Source organism: Schistocerca piceifrons, chromosome 1, assembly GCF_021461385.2.
Source record: "Schistocerca piceifrons isolate TAMUIC-IGC-003096 chromosome 1, iqSchPice1.1, whole genome shotgun sequence".
Lineage (NCBI taxonomy): Eukaryota > Metazoa > Arthropoda > Insecta > Orthoptera > Acrididae > Schistocerca > Schistocerca piceifrons.
Window position 1 is genome coordinate 1016375744 of NC_060138.1, and position 14989 is coordinate 1016390732.

General features: G+C 43.6%; 1 protein-coding gene across 1 annotated transcript in view; it reads right to left on the minus strand.

Annotated features, from left to right (window-relative positions):
• The window catches only part of LOC124805311 (epidermal retinol dehydrogenase 2-like), a 373514-nt gene extending 361683 nt beyond the window's left edge, over positions 1 to 11831 (minus strand). The window contains exon 1 of the mRNA XM_047265864.1: positions 11719 to 11831. The gene's annotated coding sequence lies outside the window, so the exon portion shown is untranslated. The remainder of the gene's footprint in view (positions 1 to 11718) is intronic.
• Positions 11832 to 14989: the final 3158 nt, after the last annotated feature.

Here is a 14989-nt window from a genome sequence, read left to right on the forward strand (position 1 = left end):
CGTCAAACACGCATACGACCATCATTGGCACCAAGGCAGAAGCGACTCTCATCGCTGAAGACGACACGTCTCCATTCGTCCCTCCATTCACGCCTGTCGCGACACCACTGGAGGCGGGCTGCACGATGTTGGGGCGTGAGCGGAAGACGGCCTAACGGTGTGCGGGACCGTAGCCTAGCTTCATGGAGACGGTTGCGAATGGTCCTCGCCGATACCCCAGGAGCAACAGTGTCCCTAATTTGCTGGGAAGTGGCGGTGCGGTCCCCTACGGCACTGCGTAGGATCCTACGGTCTTGGCGTGCATCCGTGCGTCCCAGGTCGACGGGCACATGCACCTTCCGCCGACCACTGGCGACAACATCGATGTACTGTGGAGACCTCACGCCCCACGTGTTGAGCAATTCGGCGGTACGTCCACCCGGCCTCCCGCATGCCCACTATACGCCTTCGCTCAAAGTCCGTCAACTGCACATACGGTTCACGTCCACGCTGTCGCGGCGTGCTACCAGTGTTAAAGACTGCGATGGATCTCCGTATGCCACGGCAAACTGGCTGACACTGACGGCGGCGGCGCACAAATGCTGCGCAGCTAGCGCCATTCGACGGCCAACACCGCGGTTCCTGGTGTGTCCGCTGTGCCGTGCGTGTGATCATTGCTTGTACAGCCCTCTCGCAGTGTCCGGAGCAAGTATGGTGGGTCTGACACACCGGTGTCAATGTGTTCTTTTTTCCATTTCCAGGAGTGTATGTCGACGGCAGTAGAAACGTTCAGCAGTTAGCTTAAAATTCCGGGTCTCTAAGTTTTCCCAACAGTATTTTTCGGAAAAATCGTCGCCTCCCCTCCAGGGATTCTCATTTGCGTTCCCGAATCATGTCCGTAACACCTGCGTTTAGTTCGATCCTACCGGTAACAAACGTTGCATTGCGCCTCTGAATTGCTTCGATGTCTTATTTTAGAACGACCTGGTGCGGATCCCAAAACACTCGAGAGGTGCTCAAGAATAAATCGCACTAGCGTCCTACATGCGGTCTGCTTTACACATGAACAATACTTTCCTAAAATTCTGCAAATAAACGGAAGTCAACCAATCGCCTTCTCTAACACGACCCTCACACGCTAGTTACAGTTCATATCGCTTAACAACGCTAAGCCCAACTATCTAAACAACGTGACTGTACCACGCAATGCCCTACTAATGCTGTATCCGAACATTAAGGGTTCGTTTTTCCTACACATCCGCATTAAAATAGATTTTTCTACGTTTAGAACTAGCTGCCATTCATCACGCAAACTAGAAATTTTGTCTAATCCTTCCTGTACTCAGCAATCTCATGAGCGAACAAACGAAGATTGCAGCCCACCCTTTCCGACAGATCATTTATATATATACAAAATAATTCTGGCCCTGTCACACTTCTCTGCGGTGCTCCTGACGATACCCTTGTCTCTGACGAACACTCGCCCTCGACGACGACATACTGCCTTCTATTACTTAAGAAGTCTTCGTGCCACTCATATCTGGGAACACATTACGTATGCTCGTACCTTCGTTAACAGTCTGCAGTAGGGTATCGTGTCGAATGCTTTTCGGAAATCTAGAAATATGGAATATATCTGTTGCCCTTCATCCATAGTTCCCACCTTAACGAATCTTTTATTTTAATTATTTAATACCGTCTATGAATTTGATTAATGGAATTTCGTAGCACAAGTACTAGACGAAACGCAGTATGACCTCTTGTAGGTAGTCCCCTTTCAGCTGAGCCATCCGAAAACGCCATCGGTAACCGACACATAATTTAGTTCAGTTTAGTTATGTCATGTTCCGCAGATCATTTTTACGATTATTTTATCGGTATGATGTGGAACAAGTTAGATTACAAGATATATATATATATATATATATATATATATATATATATATATATACATGAATAGTGCTAATATTAATATTACTGTAATTTTTAGTTCTACACATGCAACTATATTTAGACGTACAAATTTATTTATTTATTTATTTTACCAGTTCTGAAACAGAAACTCGTCCATGGAATAGAAGGAGTTGTCCAAAAGAAATGATTTTAAGCTACATTTAAAACTTGATCTACTACCTGCCAGACACTTTATGTTATTGGGCAAATGATCAAAGATTTTTGTTGCTGAATAATGTACTCTTTTTTGAGCAACTGACAGCTTCAATAACGGATAGGAAAGGTCATTTTTCCCTCTAGTGTTGTACGTATGAACATCACTGTTGTTCGCGAATTGAGATGGATTATTTATAACGAATTTCGTTAGCGAATTTATGTACTCTGATGGTGCAGTTAAAATACCTAACTCCTTGAATACGTGCCTACATGACGATCTCGGGTGAACACCACTAATTATTCTCACTGCTTTCTTTTGTGCAATCAATACTTACGTCTAAGTGGTGAGTTACCCCAGGAAACTATTCCATAAGACATTATTGAGTGGAAATATGCAAAGTACGTTACTAAGCTGATCTGTTTATTACCAAGACTAGCGATTATACGAAGAGCGATAGAAGCTGAACTTAATTGTTTGAGAAGCTCAGCAATATGCTTCTTCCAGTTCAAGTTGTCATCATGTGACCTTTTCCTTCTCCCTCTCTTTTTTTTTTTTTTTTTTTTTTTTTTTTTTGCACTACATGGAGGCTTTTGCAAGATGGCATCATCACCTCCACAAACCAGAGGCCGGAAAATTGCTGAAAGACAACCGAGAATGATTATGGGATGGAATCTTTCGTTGGTAAGTCGGACTGATAAGACGCTGGACGAGGATTAACTCATGCCTGTTTACCTAATGTCATTATCAGCGCACACAGTGCTAATTAGTAAAACATTCCACAGAGAAATTAGTCGTACGTTCAAGTCATTCTTTATTATCTTTTCTTCTGTATGTGCTACTCCTGTAAACCACTGGAAAGCTGGCATTGGGCTTGCAAATGGACAAGAGCAGCGAAATTTCGTGAGATGTGCACTGCGGGTTCAGTTAGAAAAGTAATAGTGGAGAATATGTATATTAAAGTCCTGCTTTGGCACAGTTTAAGTCTGTCGCTAAGGGTCACATCCGAGAAAACAAACACACACACACACACACACACACACACACACACACACACACACAGGTATTTGCAGTGTGTAGCTGGAGTCAGTCCAAACAAGTAGACCCCTACTGCTCTACACGCCTTTCACGTGATGCCTAACGTAGAAGGAAAGCGTCGGTTTATTTCCCGTTACAATCAAAATTATTTACGAAACGATATCTCACATGCGCATTCGATAAAACGTTGCACGGTCTAGTGCAATATCCATTTTATCGGTGCGTGTTAACAGGGGCAATAAAACATAAATAATAACCAGTACTCCAGCAACGAGTGAGCAGCGCTGCTGCATGACAGTAGCATTCGGCGGGGGTCAGGGCGGTGCTGTCGCTATTAGATTAATGGTTATTCTACACGTCTTCCTGTACCCATTAATATGTACCGATAAAACGATGATCGCACTAGACTAATGCGCGACCGGTCTCTCGAATGTTCGCCTAAAATACCTCTATGAAAATCATTTTGTTCGTAACAGGAAACAAACAGAAGTTTCCCGTCGACGCTGGGCGACGCATGAAAGACGTGTTGAGCAGTATTTGTTTGGACTGACTCCAACTTCAAAATGCAAAAACGAAATTGCAAATATTTGCTGAAACACCAGAGAAAATGCCCCTGACGGTCCTTGTTGTTGTTGTGGTCTTCAGTCCTGAGACTGGTTTGATGCACCTCTCCATGCTACTCTATCCTGTGCAAGCTTCTTCATCTCCCAGTACCTACTGCAACCTACATCCTTCTGAATCTGCTTAGTGTATTGTTCTCTTGGTCTCCCTCTACGATTTTTACCCTCCACGCTGCCCTCCAATGCTAAATTTGTGATCCCTTGATGCCTCAAAACATGTCCTACCAACCGATCCCTTCTTCTAGTCAAGTTGTGCCACAAACTTCTCTTCTCCCCAATCCTATTCAATACCTCCTCATTAGTTATGTGATCTACCCACCTTATCTTCAGCATTCTTCTGTAGCACCACATTTCGAAAGCTTCTATTCTCTTCTTGTCCAAATTGGTTATCGTCCATGTTTCACTTCCATACATGGCTACACTCCATACGAATACTTTCAGAAACGACTTCCTGACATTTAAATCTGTACTGGATGTTAACAAATTTCTCTTCTTCAGAAACGCTTTCCTTGCCATTGCCAGCCTACATTTTATATCCTCTCTACTTCGACCATCATCAGTTATTTTGCTCCCCAAATAGCAAAACTCCTTTACTACTTTAAGTGCCTCATTTCCTAATCCAATTCCCTCAGCATCGCCCGACTTAATTCGACTACATTCCATTATCCTCGTTTTGCTTTTGTTGATGTCCATCTTATACCCTCCTTTCAAGACACTGTCCATTCCGTTCAACTGCTCTTGCAAGTCCTTTGCTGTCTCTGACAGAATTACAATGTCATCGGCGAACCTCAAAGTTTTTACTTCTTCTCCATGGATTTTAATACCTATTCCGAATTTTTCTTTTGTTTCCTTAACTGCTTGCTCAATATACAGATTGAATAACATCGGGGAGAGGCTACAACCCTGTCTCACTCCTTTCCCAACCACTGCTTCCCTTTCATGCCCCTCGACTCTTATAACTGCCATCTGGTTTCTGTACAAATTGCAAATAGCCTTTCGCTCCCTGTATTTTACCCCTGCCACCTTCAGAATTTGAAAGAGAGTATTCCAGTTAACGTTGTCAAAAGCTTTCTCTAAGTCTACAAATGCTAGAAACGTAGGTTTGCCTTTTCTTAATCTTTCTTCTAAGGTAAGTCGTAAGGTTAGTATTGCCTCACGTGTTCCAACATTTCTACGGAATCCAAACTGATCTTCCGCGAGGTCCGCTTCTACCAGTTTTTCCATTCGACTGTAAAGAATTCGCGTTAGTATTTTGCAGCTGAGACTTATTAAACTGATAGTCAACACCTGCTTTCTTTGGGATTGGAATTATTATATTGTTCTTGAAGTCTGTGGGTATTTCGCCTGTCTCATACATCTTGCTCACCAGATGGTAGAGTTTTGTGAGGTCTGGCTCTCCCAAGGCCATCAGTAGTTCTAACGGAATGTTGTCTACTCCCGGGGCCTTGTTTCGACTCAGGTCTTTCAGTGCTCTGTCAAACTCTTCACGCAGTATCGTATCTCCCATTTCATCTTCATCTACATCCTCTTCCATTTCCATAATATTGTCCTCAAGTACATCGCCCTTGCATAAACCCTCTATATACTACTTCCACCTTTCTGCCTTCCCTTCTTTGCTTAGAACTGGGTTGCCATCTGAGCTCTTAATATTCATACAAGTGGTTCTCTTCTCTCCAAAGGTCTCTTTAATTTTCCTGTAGGCAGTATCTATCTTACCCCTAGTGAGACAAGCCTCTACATCCTTACATTTGTCCTCTAGCCATCCCTGCTTAGCCATTTTGCACTTCCTGTCGATCTCATTTTTGAGACGTTAGTATTCTTTTTTGCCTGCTTCATTTACTGCATTTTTATATTTTCTCCTTTCATCAATTAAATTCAATATATCTTCTGTTACCCAAGGATTTCTATTAGCCCTCGTCTTTTTACGTACTTGATCCTCTGCTGCCTTCACTACTTCATCCCTCAGAGCTACCCATTCTTCTTCTACTGTATTTCTTTCCCCTATTCCTGTCAATTGTTCCTTTATGCTCACCCTGAAACTCTCTACAACCTCTGGTTCTTTCAGTTTATCCAGGGCCCATCTCCTTAAATTCCCACCATTTTGCAGTTTCTTCATTTTCAATCTGCAGTTCATAACCAATAGATTGTGGTCAGAATCCACATCTGCCCCTGGAAATGTCTTACAATTTAAAACCTGGTTCCTAAATCTTGACGATCCTTAAGTATATATATTTTACATCTATGGCCCTCTACAGGAGTGTGTATGAGGTATTGGTGCTACCACTGAACAATTTTTAGAGCAAGACTTTTGGATCGCTATTTGTTTTACATGCACACTGATCAAATAAACACACATAATCCTGCACTATCCAACCATCTCGCTGATATGACCCTGCTGCCACCCATTGCTATAGCAAATAGCGAAATTTATACTTGGATCAAGAGCACCAAGAATAAATTTAACTAATTATGAGACCGAGCGAGGTGGGACATTGGTTAGCACACTGGACTCACATTCGGGAGGACGACGGTTCAAACCCGCGTCCGACCATCCTGATTTAGGTTTTTCGTGATTTCCCTGATTCTCTTCAGGCAAATTCCGGGACGGTTCCTCTGAAAGGGCACGACCGATTTCCTTCCCCATTTTTCCCAAATCCGATGGGACCAATGATACCTCTGTTTGGTCCCCTCCCCCAAACCAACCAACCAACCAGCCAACTGATTATGAGGGATCCACAGCATGGATTACATCAGCTTTGGGCTGCAGCATATCATCAAAAGTATCCGGACACCCCTATGTAATGCGGGATCGACCAGTAGATGTCACGAGCGGCAGCATCGCCAATATAGGAGGAGCGGAGAGTGTTGTGTCTTCAATAGACAAACAGCAACAGCAGAATGGATCGATCAGGAGAGCTCCGTGACTTCGAATGTGGGCTACTGTTTGTATGTTGCATAAGTAAAAGCCATGCGGGACATTTCAGCCCTCTTTATGCTGCCCAAGTCTTGGTAATGTGATTATGAAGTGGAAACGCGAAGGGCAAACACAGTTAAGTCAAGATCAGACTTTATGTAATGACGGACAGAGGTCTTGGAACGTTGCGGAGAACAGTTGTAAAAAATTTCACGAAATCAGTATAAGAAATCACTTTTGAGTTTCAAAATGCTGCCAGCAGAACAGCTAGCACAATTTCTGTGCTTAAGGATTTAAAAAGAACGGGTAAAACAGTCTAGCAGCTCATCATAAGTTACACGTTTCTGTAGTCATTGCTAAGCGTCGCTTATTGTGGTCCAAAGAGGGACGCCACTGGACAGTGGATGGCTGGAAACGAGTGATTTGAAGAGGCGAATCACGCTGTACCCTGTGACAATCCGACTGAAGTGTTTGGGTTTGACGTATGTCTGGAGAACTCTGCGTGTCATGTTTAGTGCCAACAGTGAATTAGAGGAGGTGGTAATACGGTTTTTAAATGTCTATCGTGGTAAGATAGAGGTCCGCTTATTGTGCTTCAGAAAACGCTAAATGCGAAAGGACAAACACGTTTTAGAGCAATGTCTGCTGCACACATTAGAGGAAAAATTAGGAAACTAAGATTTTTTGTACTTTGCGAAGGAATTGTTTGTCAACGGTAACATTCCTGAAGTGAGCTAGCGTGACTGGACTCAGGACCTCAACCCTACAGAATCTCTTTGGCACAAATGAGAACGTTGACTACACTCGAGATCCCCAGCTTCCGACATGAGTACCTTCTCTGGTTTCGGCTCTGTAGGAATAATGGGCTGCTGTTCCTCCACAGAGATTCAGACGCCACATCAAATTTGTCCCAAGCGTACTTCAAGCGGTCTTAAAGAGAAGGGTGGGCTGATTCCATACTAATGTCTACTAACAGGTGTCCGCATACCTTTGATCAGATATCCAGCATAATTATAAAATGTTTGGGTTTCATGAACAAAGTACACTGCAGATCATATTTTTGTGGTAATCTGAAGATGGAAAATCTGGAGTTGTTGAATGGTTGTCACTGGCATTAGTTGGCGGGCATCGTCAAAATTTGTTCTTCAAATCATGAAACAAGATCATAGCTTTCTCCTTGTGAAACAATGGCGCCTTTCTGTAAATGTTAGAGTTGTACATGATTTACAAAGAGTTGCAATCTTAATGTCTGCTGGGTTCTTAAGGCCGGTATAAACGAAGACAAGTAAGTTCAGCAACAATGTATTTTGTACAATGTTTGGTCGCTCATTAATGATCTGTGTTACATCAGATAATGAGAGTATCTCTAATGTGGTAATGTAACTAAATAAAAAGTCCTAACAGTGGCTATGGAAGATATTCCTTGTTTACTTTGTCTCAACTACGAACCCTAACAAAAATTAACAAAACGTAACAATAGGACGTATTTAGGTTATCGTGATTCTGAGCGTACTTGAAACTGTAGATTCCGCCTAACTGTCTGCTGAAGTTTGTTCACAGCTCGGAGGAAGGAAGCCATACCACAGCTAAGAGAACCATGCCTAGTCAAGCAATGCAGGATTTAAACAAACCGCGTTGATAATGGCTTTACTTTTAGTATCCCATTGCCTCCTAAATATTTTCTCGCGTAGGGATAGCGACCAGCCATCACAGCTCAAAAGCGCAGGCAGTCTTCTGCCTCTTCCCCCCCCCCCCCTCCCCCATCTCTCTCTCCATGAACGAGGTATCTTTCTATTTGTATCTCTATCTCTCTGAGCGGAAAAGACAGTTTCTTAAAGGGAAAGTTTTCTTTTGTTATGCACTATGGTGTTCCACAAAGTTTATATGGTAAACTTGAACATGCATTTTGGAGTAAGAGATGGAGCACGGAACAGTTGTGTAAATAAATATTCTCGTGCTAAGGACGACAGCGTCTTTACAGTGATGCATTTCTAACGTTCTGTTGAAAACACCGCTCGACACACCTCCAGATAATTATCAATAAAATTCGCCAACAGCCGTCTAATCGAGACTTTAATTTATTTTGACTACCAGTTTCGGCATTCCTGTATGCCATCTTCAAACCTCATATGCAGCTCTCGAAAATAAACGATACTATCACACAGTGCCATATATTCCTGGATGTCGTGAATTCAAAACCGTATCCCAAGTGCTTCATTCGAAGACTTGATTGGAACTCATTTGCAATCAAGTCTTCGAATGAAGTATTTGGGATATGCTTTTGAATTGGCGACATCCAGGAATACATGGTACTGTATGACAGTATTGTTTATTTCCGAGAGATGTATATGGGGCCTGAAGATGGCATAATGGAATGCCGAAATTGGTAGTCAAAATAAAACTAAACGGCTGATGGCGATTTTCATTGATGATTACTTGACCAGCTGATGTCCCATTTCCATGATGGATCAACAGAGACTAGCTCCAGCTCCAGCAGACTGTCACAGCAGAAAAGAAAAGGAAACGCAAAGTAGTATGATAGCTACAAAGAGCAGAAAATTTTCGAAGCCTGTGCTCTGTCTTAAAAAACAACTCAATTAGTTGCGATCCTCGGTTGTTTCTTGCATATTCACGACTGATAACGCTTTGTGTGTAAAATTCAGACTCACCTTGGTTTGGTTATTACGCTCTCACTAAGGCCACTTGCCACTGTACTGGTGAGGCAGTTATCAGATGGGAGGAGATTACTCTCCTACAGATTCAAATAGGACTGTACCTAGTGAAACATTCTGGTGTTGTGTATCGTCTGAGAGCGTACGCCAGTTTGAGTTTATAGGTTACTCTCATGACTTGCTGGATACAGTAATGAACGGTACTAAGAGACACTAGTCGTATGTTTCTTAATAATGGTAACCTCAGAGGGACTGCCATCAGACAATAGTGTAACAGAGCAGACGAGGCGGGCAGCACAGCCCGCGTGCCTGGTCGCGCCACTGAACAAGTTTCAAGAATGACGCTGCTTGACCGGTAGAAAGCTGCCTGCGAAAGCTTCCTCCGTCAATGCTGAGCGTTGCATACTTGTCGTATGTCGTTAAGATTCTCCGTAAGTATTTCAAAACGATGCCATCAAACGTGCAAAATCGAAGACTTCGTAGCTGCAGTTGACCGTTAATGGAATATTGAGGCAACTTTTTGCGTGCGTATCGTGGACATGAAGCAGAGAGCACGTGTGTTACAGGGAATGAGAAAAAAGCATTTTAACATATGTAGGACCGCCCTGAAGTAAAATAATTCTTTTACAACATGTTTCACTAGAGATTTGGGATTGGCTAAAACTTCAGTTTTCTGCTTCACACATGTTATAAGGTATGTTTCCTAGCACAGGTCATGTCATGTGGCTTATGTTATTTCATGGCTCTCAAATTTTCGTCAAATCAGTTTTCACGTCTCTTTCGACTATCTACGGCCTCGCTATAATAGGTACCTATCAGTTTAGGCTGCCGTGGAGGCCACCAACAACGTTTGTTTTGATTAGCACTTTCATAGGAATTACGTTGCAGAAACTAGTTTCGGCAGGACAAAAAGTTTTGTACTAATTAAATCGCGCAAGAAACTAAAAACCGATATTTATCAAAAACAAATTGCGTTGTTACCTGTTTTAAACTGGTGGATCACTACTCATATTGGAAATTAAATTTAGCTTATTGTATACATTCTATGTTTTCTGTTTTTTTGTTGAGGCAAAACGTTACATCCACACCATAAGCGAATGTAACTTTACATATTAACAGTCCTCAGAGGATGAACACGACGGCTCGAAACTGGTAACGGGGTTGTTCGTTTTTAATATATAACATCAGTAACGATGCCTGGTTGCAGATTTTACTTTATTTGTACGAATTTACCCTTATTTACACAGCCATAGTATGATGTCAATTTTCGGCAGAACAGCACTAAATTTTCTGCATGGAGTTTGGCCCTAGATTTCTACTTTATTTTCTGTTGACGCAGCCCAGTCAACAGAAAGGACGAAGCAACGTAGAATTAACTTTGCAGCTTCAGCTTTTTGGAAGAGAAAAGGGTGTTAAATATGGCGCGGACACAGAGACAAAGCTACAGATCAATCTCTTACCACAACTTTTATTTCACATTCACATTCGTTGGCTTGAATTCGCAGCGGATTGTAGCCTACCTACCTAGCTACAGTCTGGAGCCGCGCGACCGCTGCGGTCGCAGATTCGAATCCTGCCTCGGGCATGGATGTGTGTGATGTCCTTAGGTTAGTTAGGTTTAAGTAGTTCTAAGTTCTAGGGGACTGATGACCGTAGCAGTTAAGTCCCATTGTGCTCAGAGCCATTTGAGCCATTAGCCTTCCTACCTAACTTGGTTCAAATGGCTCTATGAAGTATGGGACTTAACATCTGAGGTCATCAGTCCCCTAGAACTTAGAACTATTTAAACCTAACTAACCTAAGGACATCACACACATTCATGCCCGAGACAGGATTCGAACCTGCGACCGAAGCAGTCGCGCGGTTCCAGACTGAAGCGCCTAGAATCGCTCGGTCACTCAGGCCGGCCTACCTAACTTAAATCTCTGGCTGCGCAACAAATGAACCAAGATTCAAGGGAGTTGACAATACTGTATTCTACACGATGAAGGTGCACAGTTATGGTTACGAAAACGTCTACATCAAATTACACCAAACCACTGTGGAGATGGGGTAAGGCATTGTTGGTTTGTACGTGGGCGGACGTTTGGGCCTCATGAGATTTTGGAAGCTTAACCTGAAGGTTGGCTGGAACACCACAGTACTTTACTGGGCATGGTCCCGTTGGAGCTAGTACGCTGTTGTCATCATGCGAGCTTTGAACAGTTTAACGTGGACTCTAACCGTGGTGCGATTCTTCCAGTTTTCACATTAGCAGACACTGCTAGAAGTGCAAAAATGGACCATAAAATCACAAGTAACTTGATGAGGTGTCTGGTACATCCACGCCGAATACAGTGCGTGCTGGAGAAGGCGACAGCAGAGCGCCGTACCCGGCGGCTGGCCTACCTGTGCGCGGCGCGTGTTGTAGCGGCGAGTGCTTCAGGTATCGCGCGCGGGCCGCTGTGTTCCGGAGTCGCACAGGAACTGGCTGCTCCGGCGAGCGGGCTGCGTCCTCTGGGCCGCCCCCACCACCACCACCACCACCAGGGGCGGAATGGCGCTGCCTCCGCCGCCGCCGCCGCCACAAGGCTGCCCGGCCACCACGCACCTACCTGGCTGTCGCGCGGGTCACGGCGTGGGATCGGCCTGCCTCCCATTCCGTAGCCGAGATCGCTAAAGCACGCTAGTGCTGCCGCGCTAGGCCGTCGGTAACCTGTTCGAGGGCTGTCGCAGGCGATGAAAAGGCCGACACAAAATTCGCGCACTCGGCCGCCAAAGCGCCATTCCTTGCACATTAACACTGCAAAAACGAGTGAAAAAAATTTCATCCCGTGCGTATTTTCAGTACAGAGTGGACGTCAAATACAGGTAACTTGGCAACAAAGGCAATCACGCTTCATTCTTCTTCATTCAGTACTTTGTAGCTGTGCTGGCCCGCTTGTGCAGATAAAGAGAAATTGTAATAGGTAGAGTTTTGGATTGGAATATTAATGATGGTTCTCGATCTTCCACCATAATCGAGTCCATCAACATGAGGTGGCAAATATGAGGTAGCCAAGGAGGTGGAAACGTGGGTTCTACTATGCCAAGATTGCTTGGTAGCTATGAAACTTTCCCGTCTCCTCTATACCTGTTTTGTTGTTACGCAATAACCGTCTCCTCTATATTTCTGCCTACAGGAAAATTAAAGAGACCTTTGGAGAGAAGAGAACCACTTGTATGAATATCAAGAGCTCAGATGGAAACCCAGTTCTAAGCAAGGAAGGGAAAGAAGAAAGGTGGAAGGAGTATATAGAGGGTCCATACAAGGGCGATGTACTTGAGGACAATATTATGGAAATTGAAGAAGATGTAGATGAAGATGAAATGGGAGACACGATACTGCGTGAAGAGTTTGACAGAGCACTGAAAGACCTGAGTCGAAACAAGGCCCCAGGAGTAGACAACATTCCATTGGAACTACTGACGGCCTTGGGAAAGCCAGTCCTGACAAAACTCTACCATCTGGTGAGCAAGATGTATGAGACAGGTGAAATACCGTCAGACTTCAAGAACAATGTAATAATTCCAATCCCAAAGAAAGCAGGTGTTGACAGATGTGAAAATTACCGAACTATCAGTTTAATAAGTCTAAGCTGCAAAATACTAACACGAATTCTTTACAGACGAATGGAAACACTGGTAGAAGCCGACCTCGGGGAAGATCTGTCTGGATTCCGTAGAAATGTTGGAACACGTGAGGCAGTACAGACCTTACGACTTATCTTAGAAGAAAGATTAAGGAAAGGCAATCCTACGTTTCTAGCATTTGTAGACTTAGAGAAAGCTTTTGACAATGTTGGCTGGAATACTCTCTTTCACATTCTAAAGGTGGCAGGAGTGAAATACAGGGAGCGAAATGCTATTTACAAATTGTACAGAAACCAGATGGCAGTTATAAGAGTCGAGAGGCATGAAAGGGAAGCAGTGGTTGGGAAGGAAGTGAGACAGGGTTGAAGCCTCTCCCCGATGTTATTCAATCAGAATATTGAGCAAGCAGTAAAAGAAACAAAAGAAAAATTCGGAGTAGGTATTAAAATCCAAGGAGAGGAAATAAAAACTTTGAGGATCGCCGATGACATTGTAATTCTGTCAGAGACAGCAAACGACTTGGAAGAGCAGTTGAACGGAATGGACAGTATCTTGAAAGGAGGATATAAGATGAACATCAACAAAAGCAAAACGAGGATAATGGAACGTAGTCGAATTAAGTCGGGTGATGCTGGGGGAACTAGATTAGGAAATGAGACACTTAAAGTAGTAAAGGAGTTTTGCTATTTGGGGAGCAAAATAACTGATGATGGTCGAAGTAGAGAAGATATAAAATGTAGACTGGCAATGGCAAGGAAAGCGTTTCTGAAGAAGAGAAATTTGTTAGCATCGAGTATAGATTTAAGTGTCAGGAAGTCGTTTCTGAAAGTATTTGTATGGAGTGTAGCCATTTATGGAAGTGAAACATGGACGATAAATAGTTTCGACAAGAAGAGAATAGAAGCTTTCGAAATGTGGTGCTACAGAAGAATGCTGAAGATTAGATGGGTAGATCACATAACTAATGATGAAGTATTGAATAGAATTGGGGAGAAGAGGAGTTTGTGGGACAACTTGACAAAAAGAAGGGACCGGTTAGTATGTCATGTTCTGAGGCATCAAGGGATCACAAATTTAGCATTGGAGTGGAGGGTTAAAATTCGTAGAGGGAGACCAAGAGATGAATACACTAAGCAGATTCAGAGGGATGTAGGTTGCAGTTAGTACTGGGAGATGAAGAAGCTTGCACAGGATAGAGTAGCATGGAGATAGGGTAGCATGGAGAGCTGCATCAAACCAGTCTCAGGACTGAAGACCACAACAACAACAGAGTTTTGGATTGCAATATTAATGATGGCTGTCGATCTTCCACCATAATCGAGTCCATCAACATGAGGTGGCAAATATGAGGTAGCCAAGGAGGTGGAAACGTGGGTTCCACTATGACAAGACTGCTTGGTAGCTACAACAGGAAAACACAATTAATTAGCAGGAGTATAAATGGCTCGGAGCACTATGCGACTTAACATCTGAGGTCATCAGTCCCCTAGAACTTAGAACTATTTAAACCTTACTAACCTAAGGACATCACACACATCCATGCCCGAGGTAGGATTCGAACCTGCGACCGTAGCGGTCGCGCGGTTCCAGACTGAATCGCCTAGAACAGTCGGCCACACCGGCCGGCAGGAGTATAAAAAAAGAAAGTATTTGCTACTTAACTTTCCTTTAGTCCATGATCAGTTGGTTGACAATTATAGAAGACGCCACTAGACTAAGCGTTGTACAATGACATAATTTACAAGTCACAAATCTTGCAGTGACGAATAAATCTCTTGTAATCTTGAATGACGAATCTGGTGAATTTGAAGACTAACTTGGAACGGAGCTACAAAGACTTGATGGCAGCAACGACTGAGCTGCAGACGGTGACTAACATCGGCTCTGGCTGATCACTGACTGCGGCTACGAACTGTAGATTGACACAACTGCTTTACTCTCCTGCGGCACATGAAGTGGTCCAGCGGCGCCTCACGGCGCGCATAAGTACTGCTACTGGCTGTGTACTCATTGGCTACCACAGCCGTCCTTCTGTTCCGTTTATCGA